The 12,751-nt window shown below is 34.4% G+C and overlaps 1 protein-coding gene across 1 annotated transcript in view; it reads right to left on the bottom strand.

Annotated features, from left to right (window-relative positions):
- Nucleotides 1-10,939, bottom strand: part of LOC148944943 (uncharacterized) — a 37,730-nt gene extending 26,791 nt beyond the window's left edge. The window contains exon 1 of the mRNA XM_089099113.1: nucleotides 10,861-10,939. The gene's annotated coding sequence lies outside the window, so the exon portion shown is untranslated. The remainder of the gene's footprint in view (nucleotides 1-10,860) is intronic.
- Between the last annotated feature and the right edge of the window lie 1,812 nt (nucleotides 10,940-12,751).

Here is a 12,751-nt window from a genome sequence, read left to right as displayed (position 1 = left end):
AAAAGTTTGCCGAAGGCGAAAATTTCGGCAGAAATTTTGCAAAATCCGCCGAAATTTAGCAAATTCTTGATATCTGCAGAAAATTCGGCATAAATCAGGTAGCAATTCGGTAAAACTTACGAAGATCGCCCCCTTCCTCAATAAAATGAGCATCAGGACGCCGCTGGCCCTGGGGGTTGCGTGGACCCAGGAGTTATTCTTATCTGACCTTTAAACTATTCGTCATTAAATGGCTATTTAAAAATTTTTATCGGGTGCGCTTGGGGAAAAAGGGTGTGTGTGTGTGGGGGGGGGGGGGTGGCTAGTTGCCCTTGGATATCTTTTGACTCTGAAAAAGTGAACTAGAACTTACAATTTTCAATCAAATGAGCCCTTTCTGAAGTTTATACGAGCATCCCTTTCATAAGAACAATGTACGCCCCCAGGACAACACCTACAATGCCTACCCCCCTGTCTTCAGGGGTTGTGTTGACACCGGAGATTTTGTTATCTAATTTTTGAACATTTTTTTAATGGCTCTCAAAATTTGTAGCAAATGGGTTTGTTGAAAAAAGGGCGTGGGAAGGGAGCTAGTTGTCCTTAAATCTCTTGAGTCTTAAAAAGTGAACTAAAACTTTCAATTTCCAATCAAATGAGCCCTCTATAAAGCTTATACGAGCATCCCTTTGATAAGAACCATACAAGACTTCAGGGCATAACTTAGAACGCCTTACCCCTGGGCCCTGGGGGGTTTTATTGAGACCGGAAGTTTTCTTATCCGACCTTTGAACTATTTTTAATAAAATGAATATCTCAAAATTTTCATCAAATTGGTTTGGAAAAAGAAGGCATGGGGCGGGGGAGGGGGAGGGGTAGCTGACCTCGGGTCTCTTTTGACTCTCAAAAAGTGAACTCGAACGTTTAATTTCCAATCAAATGAGTCCTCTCTGAAGTTTATATGAGCACCCCTTTCATAAGAACCATATATGCCCCACGGCCTAACTTACAACACCTGCCCCCGGGGGTTGTGTTGACACCTGAGTTTTTGTTATCTCACTTTTGAACAATTTTGAACTTAATGGCTATCTCAAAATTTTTATCGGATGTATTTGGGGCAAATGGGCTTGGTGGAGGGTATAGTTGCCCTTCAATCTCTTTTGACTCTCAAAAACTGAACTAGAACTTTCAATTTCCAATCAAATAAGCCCTCTCTGAAGTTTTTACAAGCATACATTCCATAAGAACCATATATTCCCCCAGGGCATTACTTACAATGCCTACCCCTAGGCCGAGGGGGGGGGGGGTGTGTCGACCCCGGAGTTTTCGTTACATGGTCTTTGTACTTTTTTTTAAGTAATTGCCATCTCAGAGTTCTTATCGGATGGGTTTGAAGAAAAATGGGCGTCGAGTGGGCGGGGGGCTAGGGGCCCTCCGATCTCTTTTGACTCTTAAAAAGTGAACTAGAACTTTCAGTTTACAATCAAATGAGTCCTCTTTGAAGTTTGTACAAAAAATCCTTTCCATAAGAACCATAAATGCCTCCGGGGCATAACTTACAACGCCTGCCCCCTGGCCCTGGGGGGTTGTGTTGACACTGGAGTTTTTGTTATATGATCTTTAAACTATTTTTAACAAAATAGCTATCTCAAAATTTGTATCGGATATATTTGGGAAAAAAGGGCATGAAGGGGAGGGGGGCTGGTTACCCTCCTATATCTTTTGACTCTTAAAAAGTGAGCTAGAATTTTCAATTTCCAATCAAATGAGCCCTCTCTGAAGTTTGTACAAGCATTCCTTCCATAAGAACCATATATGCCAACAGAGCATAACTTACAATGCCTGCCCCTGGTCCTTGGGGGTTGTGTCAAAACTGGAGTTTTTGTTATGTGATCATTGAACTATTCTTAACAAAATGGCTATCTCAAAATTTGTATTGGATGCATTTGGGGAAATAAGGGCGTGAGGGGGGGGGGGCTAGTTGCCCTCTGATCACATTTGACTCTTAAAAAGGGCACTAGAACTCTTTATTTCCAATCGACTTATTCCCCTTTAAAGTTTATACAACGACCCCTTCCATATGAAATGCCTCTGGGAAAAAATAATAATAAATAATAATAATAAAACATTGGAGCTGTATGGCCTTTACTATAGGCAACGCTAAAGCATTTACTGTAGGCAATGCTGATATGACATTGCTTTGCTTTTTGGTTGAAATCTTCATCTATTGTTCACCCCAAACAACATCATAAGTGACTTTGAGAAAACTGGAATATGGCCCAAAAATCCTGAAATCTTCATAAAGGAACTTACCAACCTGGCACTGACATTACAGTTGCTGATGCTATGTCTATGCACCCATCTACAGAATCAATGGTATTTTTTTTCATCTAAAGGTAATTTTCTTCAAAAGGGTTTAAGTGCATACAGGTTGTCAAGATATCATAGATACAATGACTCAGGGACAAAACAGGGTATCAAGTTTCAACTTTCAGAAAAACTTGAGGGGAGGTGTAAAACTAGTTCGAAAGGTATTACGCATATCCTGATTTTCAGAAGTGATGGGCAATATCTTAGGGAAAAAAGGGGGGCCTGTTGGAAATATCAGACCATGTTATGAGGGATGCTGAACTAAATCAAACTACACTATGTCCATCCAAATTTGTCATATGGGCATATTTACAACATCTTAAGAACAGATACAAATATTAAGTTGAAACTATGAGGACATGGTAGGGAGATTTATAACTATATATTGATATTGAAATGGCCTATTTGAAATAATAATAATTTTACTAACCCATTCAAAAAAAGTACATACAAAATGCATGAAATGGAGCAAAACAGAAATAATAGAAAAAAGAAAAAAAGACACTAATACAACAAATTGACACACCACATAAAAACAATCAATTAACAACAAACAAGTATTAAAATAAAGAGTAACTCAAGGGCTAATTACCAAATTTAGGCTATTAGATAGATCCAAGGACCTCGGAAACTTGGCTCAGCGTTTCAAAATGGCAACAACTGGCTCCGCAGCACCATACTTATTACTTAAAAAGGAATTTTTGGCCCATAGAGGAACATTCAATAGAAACTTTAAAAATTTATAGAATGTAGACCGAAGTTTTGCTCTTATCCTTTAAAGAAAAAACATTCCAAAACGGAGCCTGTGCTAAAACATGGGGCATTACTAGCGCATTATAGTCTAGCACGAATTCGGCGATTATATTTTACCTTTGTTGAAGCAAAAGTTCCATACGCTTTACTGAAAAATTAAAAAGTAGGCCAGCACGAGTAGAAATCATACCTGAGCTTGTTGGCAGTCCTAAATACATGATGGAACAAGATCCTATAACTTGCTGATTTCCAAATTTACAAACAGCACCAGAGGAATCACCATTAAAAACAATAAACTTACTTTTACTAGAATTAATCAACAGTCCAATCCCTCCATACATTGCATTAAGAATATCAAAATTCTCTTCAATACGAGTTAAAGATCTACTTATATTAAGAATATCGTCTGCATAATTTAATAATGTAATATCTACACCAGGAAATAAAAAACTTGGTTTAACATACTTTTGTGCTTCTATAATGCTGTTATTATAAAGTAGAGGAGATGATATTGCACCCTGCCTAATACCCTTCTTCACTTGGACTATTTGGGAAGATAAAACTAGACCCTCATTTGACAGTATATTAATTTGTACTTGAAGATTTTTATACATATTTCTAAATGCTAATATCACAGACTGGTCAACCCCGCGCTTAAGAGCCGACAGGAGTAGCTGGGAATGAATCCCCGAATCAAAAGCGCGGCGCACGTCGTTACTTGCGAGTATAAATCTTTCATTTAAGTCACGTGCTTCAGCCATTACATTAGCAAGAATATAATTCACATGCTGGTGGCTAACCCCCTTTTTGAAACCAAACTGGGAGTCGGGAGTAGAACACTTATCTATGAGCATATCCACCCCAAGTAGTTCCATTAAATTACATAAAACTGGTGACACGGTTATAGGACGGTACGATAAACATTCAGATGGATTTTCCCCTTTTTTTAGTATCGGTGTAATTACCCCCTACAAAATTAATGTGGAACCAGACTAGAGTTAAAGACCATCTGTAACAGTAGCTGCAGATGACAACGTGATTTATCACTGGCATGAACTAAATGTAAATCAAATTGCTTATCAAAACCTCTATATTTCTTCTTTTTCAGCTTTAAAATAAAACAAACAAAATTAGAAACACCAACAAAAAAACTGTAACTAGACCTACACAACATAAAACACTTATCAAGCTCCCCATTAAACTTATCCTTGAGCACAGGATCAGGGGATGAGAATTCAGCCGTAAAGTGAGATAACCAATCATGTTCATTTGGGGGAGTGGTTTCAGACTTTATAATACTACTTTTTCATTTAAGTAGTTTCCATGCCTTATTTGGCTCCTGACTAATCTTCTCACTGTGCTTATGAATAACATCACATTTATGCTTAGATAAAAGCTTTCCAAATTCACGTTTACTATAAAAAAGAATCTGATTAACAACACCAGATCTAGGCCGATCACATCCATTCCATATCCCAAGCCAAAATTTTGCTCAACGACAAGCTTCACTCAAAACTGGGTTCTGCGACTACTTAAGAATTTCAGTACCAACTTTGACCTTGCGTGTTGGGACAGCAGCCGTTTCAGCACATAATAAAGCATGAGTTATTTCACTGCAGCAAATATTACGTAGCACTTGTCTCTCCTTATCTGATATATGCACACTCTGTTGAAGCAACTGAGAAGGCACTTTGATCTTACCTAGAATATTATCTAACATAGCTTGATAGAGGATAGGATCAATCTTATTCCTATATTCTCTAGTAATCCACTTTTCGGTTTAACCAGCATTACCTGCTTTAATTATGCTAAAACTGTTTATAATTGGAAAATGATCTGATGTGCAAACACTCAGATCTACATGAGAGTTGCCATGCGTCTGAATCATTGATGAACTTAACATAAAATCAAGAGAAGAGGTAGAGCCAGAATTATGTACATAAGTAAAGTCAGAGTCATTGGTGGTCAGACACAGATAATCACAAGAGGTTAACAATAATTGGGTTCTTGCACTATTATTATTTGTTAAATCACAATTCATACCTCCAGCAAGAATACATTTGAAACCTTGACTAAGACAGCTCCTAATAGAATTAGAAAGCTTACTGCATGCCCCACTAAAATTTCACTTCAGATTTACTGTTTCTATAGTCAGTAGGCTTATACACAGAGAAGAGGATTGTCTCATGGATCTTAACAGCAATGAAAAAGTCAGATGTCTTATATAACACAGGGTTTAATGTGCCACTAAGATGGCCACCCCACCAGATGGTCTACCTTTTACAGATGACTTTGCAGGAAACGCAAAAGCTTTCACTCCTTTGTTCAACTCGAGGATACTGGTGGCTTCTATTGAAAGGAAATGTTCCTGTAAACAGACTATATCATTAAAAGACAACAATCTCTCCAATAATGGCAGTTTTTTCATCACCACCATTTAAGTTCCATGAGGCTACGCGTAATATATCGAAATTCATTGCTTAGACAGGACTTTCTGAGCTTCTGGTCATTTAATACTGTAGCATCGATGCCTATCAGATCCACACAAACCACATTTTTGAGAATTTTGGCAAGGATTAGCCCAAGAATTCGAATGACTTCCACCTCACCTGGAGCAGATTGGAGGACTGGTACACGATTTAGCTGCATGACCAATGATTGACAATTATAGCATTGCATAGGCTTAAATTTGAATTCCTTTACTGACAACCTTTTGTAACCGAAAATTGGCAGAGAATCCATTAAAGAACTTAACTGAAGTTTGTTATCGAACTGTATCTTAAAGGATTGAGTATCACCCATCTGTATTGCCTTAACACAATTTGGTATCATTGCACAAAGCTCTTCAGCTGAAATTTCATTTGGAACATGACAAATAATTCCAAAAAACGAAGGGCTTTTTAATTTTGCATTTACTGTTGTATCTTTAACACTCACTGTTTCAGTAAGTGATTCCGCTGCACTTTTGTTGTTAAAAAAAGTTTCCATTCAGTTTTTATTGCTTTTAATTCGAAAATATTTGAACTATTATCTCCTCATATACTGTCTAAATATGCTTTTCACGGTTTAGGGTTTGGTAGATCTTTGGGGGGATTCTTTAAGACTACAGCATATGACAATTTTGCTGCAGTAGAATGAGGATCAGCAACACACACATGAGGAGCAGGAACATGAGAAGAGGGACTAGACTCAACAAGTTTGTTAAACTTGATGCACAATTCATTTACTTTTCAGGTAAGAGTAGCCATGATCTTGCCTGTGATTAATGGAACTTTGTTGGGCTTGAAAATTACAAAACATGGCAAACAAGTTAATTTTATCTTCACACACATGAAATACTTGTGTTATATCCAAAACATTGTCTATAATTTTTGTTCACACAGTAACACAAGTAGAAATTCCTTGCAGAGGCCACAACAATTCTTTAGCATTAACAATCAAATCCTCTGAAAAAAATTCCACTACTTCTTGGGCTATATTGTCAGAGCAATTCCCAGCTTTAATTGCTGGACAAATGTAATTCAGAATAGGATTCCACATAAGATTGTCATCACTCATTCTTGTAATAGCAGAAACACAGTTCACAATACATAAACCATTGTTCTATATAAGCTTTTGTTTTCAATCTTATAGCTTAAACATAATAATTTCTCCAATAAACAATTGGGGATTTTAGAGTAATTCAATTAGAGAAGTCCAAAAACAAGCTTAGGTCATAAGTCAATATGAAAAAAACTGGTTCAGCAGGTAGATCTAATTATCCAATAAATAATCCAACGACTTGTTATCACCTCGAAAGTACAAATGATAATCTATCAGATAAATATATCTGGGATGGCTAAGGGCATTAAAGTGAAACCATCATGGTATATTGCAGTGTATGTTAAAATAAAATCAGAATGTAATATATGCATGCAAGTTTTCGAAAGGGCATATCTGATGAACAGGTGAGACCACTAAACTGAGCCTTTCAACTACTAAAACTACTTCATTACCCAATGCAGTCAAGAATGTAAGAAATGAACTTCAAAATTTCTGACTGATAGGCACATTAAACTACAGCTTAAAAAAGAACAAATGCAAAGATCAGCAAGGTAGTTGATGAGATAGTTGCTGAAGGAAAAATACCTATACAAAGAAGAAACTATTCATAGAGCCAGACAGTTAAGATGATATGACAGTTTTGATGAGGATGATATGAATGAAGAAGTCTATTGCTACATCAATGTTGATGTCTTTAAAAAGGTAGTATATGAGGGGCAAATTTTACCCTGGTTGTATTGCGGGAAAAAAAAAGAGAACAGTGCCAAAGTAAATGCTATGTGTCAGCCTGGATTTAAAAAACAGAAGTAGGACTCTACCTTTTACTCCAGGGAAGAAAAAAATTTAACCCATATTTCATATTTTGCATTTTCATATTCCATGTTCACCAGTAGTCAATTTATGGTGAAAGTCTTCTTAATTTTAGTTATTTGAACTTAATTCTTTGATCATACAAGTCCTTTATACTTTTTTTTTCCTAACAATGAATGGTTTGTACCATAACCAACTATTTACCATCCCCTGGCATTCAGTGGGACAACTGGTACATGCAGGGATTCCTCCTTTTTTCTTCAATTGAAAATGGAAAAATCAGATCCCATTCTCCTGGTAATTGGCTTTCATTTTTTATATTTTTCAAAAACTGTCCAGGTAGTAGAGGGCATGGTAGGGGTAAGAAAGTGGGAGAGGTATATAAATAGGTATATTCTATTTTAGCTGATCAGGTAATTCAGAAGTTAGGTGTCAGATGAGAATGTCTGACTCTCTTGATTTATTGTCTAGAGTAAAAGAGGCACAGAACAGAGGCATGTTTTGAAGCTGGGCTATCTAGGGAGGATAATTCAGTAGATAAGTTCTTGTAGAGGTAATTAAATCCTGTTTTGGGGATGAATAAGATATTTGAGAAGGGTTAGAATGAAGACAGGTCCTTAGAGTAGCCCAATGTGTAGACAGTGGGTGGAAAATCTACTACATTTGTGGTAAACAACCCCCCCCCCCTCACCCATAATGTTATTATCTATGGACATGTAAGCTTGTAAAAGATTGATGCATCCTGAGCCATGCATTTTGAATGGGGAAAATACATCATTTCTTTAATTTAAACTTTGTATTGAGCATCACCCATCCCCCACCACACAAAATTTAATCAGGTTTATTTGAAAAAGGGTTAAAAATCTTTGGATTATACAGCTCTTCAATAGTTGTTGTAAGATTTGTTTAAGGCAAAAAGAAAAAATACAATTTATACTTTTTGAATGCAACATGGGGGGGGGGGTAGAATTTTTCTTGGGGTTAATTAGTGGCTTGTATTGAAGTGGGTACTGGTCTTTTAAATAAAACTCACTTGAGAAGTGAAGTTTGGTGACAATCAAATAGGATGAAAATAGATTACTTTATTAGCAAAATTGTGAAAGTGATTTTTGAATTATTAAATTGGGAGTTTTGGCATCCACTGACCATCTCAAAGACAAAGAAAAGTTCATAATTAATGCAATTCTTGACCCAGTTCATTTTAGTTCATTATTAATGCAATTCTACAACACAACTGAGCTGGAACAAGCAGGTTTCACTCATTTGAAAGTGAACCACAAAATAGAGAGAATTTGGGGTTCTACAAAGTGGAGGAACAAACAACACTGAGATACATCCCACCATCATGACATTCATACTTAGTAGAATACATGTGGTGGGCAGCAGTAAAGGCAGAAGGCCAAGTTCATTTTAATGTGATTCTTGAGGACATTTCTGAGTTCTGGGAGCATATTTCCAGGTTGTAGTTTTCACAATTCTGCTAATAAAGTATTCTATTTTCAACATGTTGTTTTTTCATTAGGTTAAATAGGTTTGGTTAGGTTAAAATATGTTTGTTTAAGTTACATATTTAATATATGATATCAGTATGCTTGACTCCACCCCCTAATGTGCAAATATATAGCCCAAATTTGTTTCTAAACTGTTATATTTTCATCATAATTTTGTTTTATTTCATTAACATTCTCCAAACTTCACTTCTTGAGTGTGTTTTATACAATAGACAAGTACCCAGAAGTGCATTAGTTAACCAGTATAAAATAACTGGTAGCTAATTAATTGCATTTCCACTTTGAATAATGAAAGAAGTATAAGATTATCTAATTTTATCTTTTGGCCATTTTTTTAACATAGATAAGAAAGGCTGTGTTTGTTTAAAAATTTGCAAAGCATTTAATGTAGGCTACATTATGATTACAAAATGAATATTAAAATTATGGTAAATATTTTGCAGTTCATATTATTGACAAATAAAGTAAACATACTACTTGATGCCTTTTTTTATGCTCTTTACAAATATAATAATCATTTTTGTAAGAAATGAATTTTACCCCCACCCCTATATATACCAATTCATGGTACATATTTGCACATTAGGGGGGAGGGGTGGTGGTAAAGTTCAAACTTAACTCTCATTTACATCAGAAATAAAATTTACCACCACCCCTACCCTTAATGTGTAAATATATACCTTTAATTGGTATATATAGGGATGGGGGTAAAATTCCTTTCCAACAATAAGGATTATTATATTTGGAAAAAGCATAAAGAAGCATTGAGTGGTATGTTTACTTTATTTGCAAGTCTATAATATGAACTGCAAAAAAATTGCCAAAATTATTAGCATTCAACAGAACACTGCTGGATAAATACTTAAAAAAAAAAAATATAAGAAAACCCACAAGGAATCACTAAATTCTTAAATCAGGGATTTTTAAGCTTTTGTTCTCTACAATAGCTGTAGATTAGGCTGAATTTTCTAGTTTGAAGAGCCCCTGAACAATTATTAAACATTTTCTAGAACATTAATTAGAAGGGTTGATCCCTTCTCAATATCTTGCTCTTGAACTTAATGTATTTCATAACTTAAAAAGTACTTGTTATTCTAATTATGTGGTTTTTGTGTTTCAGGAGTTGTTCTTGAGGAAATGAGACAAAGGGCTTAACTTTAGCACAGGGGTGGATCCAGAACTTTTTAGGGCAGCAGGCACAAAATAGGTTGATTGAAATAAACTTGGGTAAAGTTCTACCAAATCATATTATTGACTTGCGCATAAAGTGAATATACCACTTGATGCCTTTTTTATGCTGATTACAAATATAGTAATCAATTCTATCGGAAATGAATTTCAGCCCCCCTATATATGCCAATTCAGGGTATATATTTCTACAGCCTAACCTAACCCGGAATTGGCATATATAGGGGGGGGGGGCTGAAATTCATTTCAAATAGAAATGATTATTATATTTGTAATCAGCATAAAAAAAGGCATGGAATGGTGTAGGCTATTCACTTTATTCCTAAGTCAATAATATGATTTGGTAGAACTTTACCTAAACTTGCATTAGGAGCAAGTTTAATTAACACAAATTTGCATTAATTAAGTAAATTACACTACTTTAGATGACATTAGGGGGGGACCCTTTGGATCTGCCACTGCTTTAGCATAAAGAACAAAATATTGTGGAGGAGACAACCCCTCTCATATACAGAATATACATAGCCTAGTAAATAGTGATTTTCTCATCCTGCTTCTACTATACAGTATCGCTGCTAATTTACAGACCAACTGACAGAATGATATACACTACAAAATAAGTTGTCTTATCAGGTGTAGGTAATCTGTACCTTTACCTATTTATGTATTACTGATGGGTTAAATCTTAAATATAATTAAACAGGTCTACCTTAAGGATGGAGCTAAATGTGCCTTCAAGTCACAAAAAAGAGTATGGGAAATTTTATGAGAGTGGAAAAAGGCGCTTGTGTAAAAAAATCTACCTAGTGTAAATATATATATATATATATATATATATATATATATATATATATATATATATATATATATATATATATATATATATATATATATATATATATATATATATATATATATATATATATATATATATATATATATATATATATATATATATATATATATATATATATATATATATATATATATATATATATATATATATATATATATATATATATATATATATATATATATATATATGTGTGTGTGTGTGTGTGTGTGTGTGTGTGTGTGTGTGTGTGTGTGTGTGTGTGTGTGTGTGTGTGTGTGTGTGTGTGTGTGTGTGTGTGTGTGTGTGTGTGTGTGTGTGTGTGTGTGTGTGTGTGTGTGTGTGTGTGTGTGTGTGTGTGTGTGTGTGTATATATATATATATATATATATTCAAACAATTTTTACAATGTAGAACAGAAAGTAGCGTTTTTTTTTTTACCATTTTGAGGCACATAGTTTCAATTTTACCCCAAAGACGACCAATAGTTGTCATTGATTGACAATCCTGATATAGCCAATTAATTAAGGAATAATCCAGTTGCAGAGAAAGTAATGCCAAACGGTGACATATTTGTTCCTGAAAAGTCACATAGTCTATTCCATATAAGGTAAATTGTAAATATAAATATTCATCATTTTAATGCTTGATTTAACTAAGTTGCTTCAACTGAAACTTTCCACGGAGATGGAATGGGATTTCCCGGCCTGTTTTGAAAACCGATCAGATAATGAAAAAGTAAGCTTTTTTTAAACTGAAAATAAGGAGCAACATAAGAACTTATAACGAACAGAGTATATTCGGTATATAAGGAGGGAGTCCCCCTCTCAAAGGGTCATTTTTTACAATGGAGAAAGGGCACAGCTCCCCCAGGATTTCCCTCTTGACCCCATTTTGCCTCCCCCCCCCCCTCACCCCAGCTTAAATTGAGTTTCTTCAAAGATCTTGTCAAAACTAAGATATAAAAAGTAATAATAATAATAATAATAATTTACTCATAACACACTATACAGGAAGAATAATACAAGCATATGCCTGCATAATTCAAGCATCCACAGACACGGGTCAGTTTTCCATGGTATACCTGTTGCCTTTATGGTAGGCATATATATATATATATATATATATATATATATATATATATATATATATATATATATATATATATATATATATATATATATATATATATATATATATATATATATATATATATATATATATATATATATATATATATATATATATATATATATATATATATATATATATATATATATATATATATATATATATATATATATATATATATATATATATATATATATATATATATATATTTGCCGTCTTTTCCCTGTGAGTTGATATTTTCGAAAAAAAGGAAAACATCCCCATAAAGTCATGGAATCTTAATGAAAATCACACCATCAGATTGAGCATATCAAACAGTTCGTGATAACAAACTGTATAGTAAGAGCGACTCGTCTCAATAGTAACCGAAACTCTATAAAACGGAATTTTAGTATCAATAGGTACATCAAAAGAATCGGATTCTTATGCTGATTTTAAATATTGAAATTTCATCAAGTTTAGTCTTAATCATCAAAAGTTATGAGCCTTAGAAAATTTACCCTATTTTCGAAAAAGGGGAAAACACCCACTAAAAGTTATAGAATCTTCATGAAAATCACACAATCAGTTTCAGCGTATCAGAGAACCTTCCTATAAAGGTCTCAAGCTCCTATCTGGGAAAATGTGGAATTTGGTA

Source organism: Artemia sp. Qi Xiang Cuo, chromosome 13 (assembly GCF_049724085.1).
Source record: "Artemia sp. Qi Xiang Cuo chromosome 13, ASM4972408v1, whole genome shotgun sequence".
NCBI lineage: Eukaryota > Metazoa > Arthropoda > Branchiopoda > Anostraca > Artemiidae > Artemia > Artemia sp. Qi Xiang Cuo.
The sequence above is the reverse complement of the archived record's forward strand: the minus strand, read 5'-3'. Positions and strand labels throughout refer to the sequence as shown.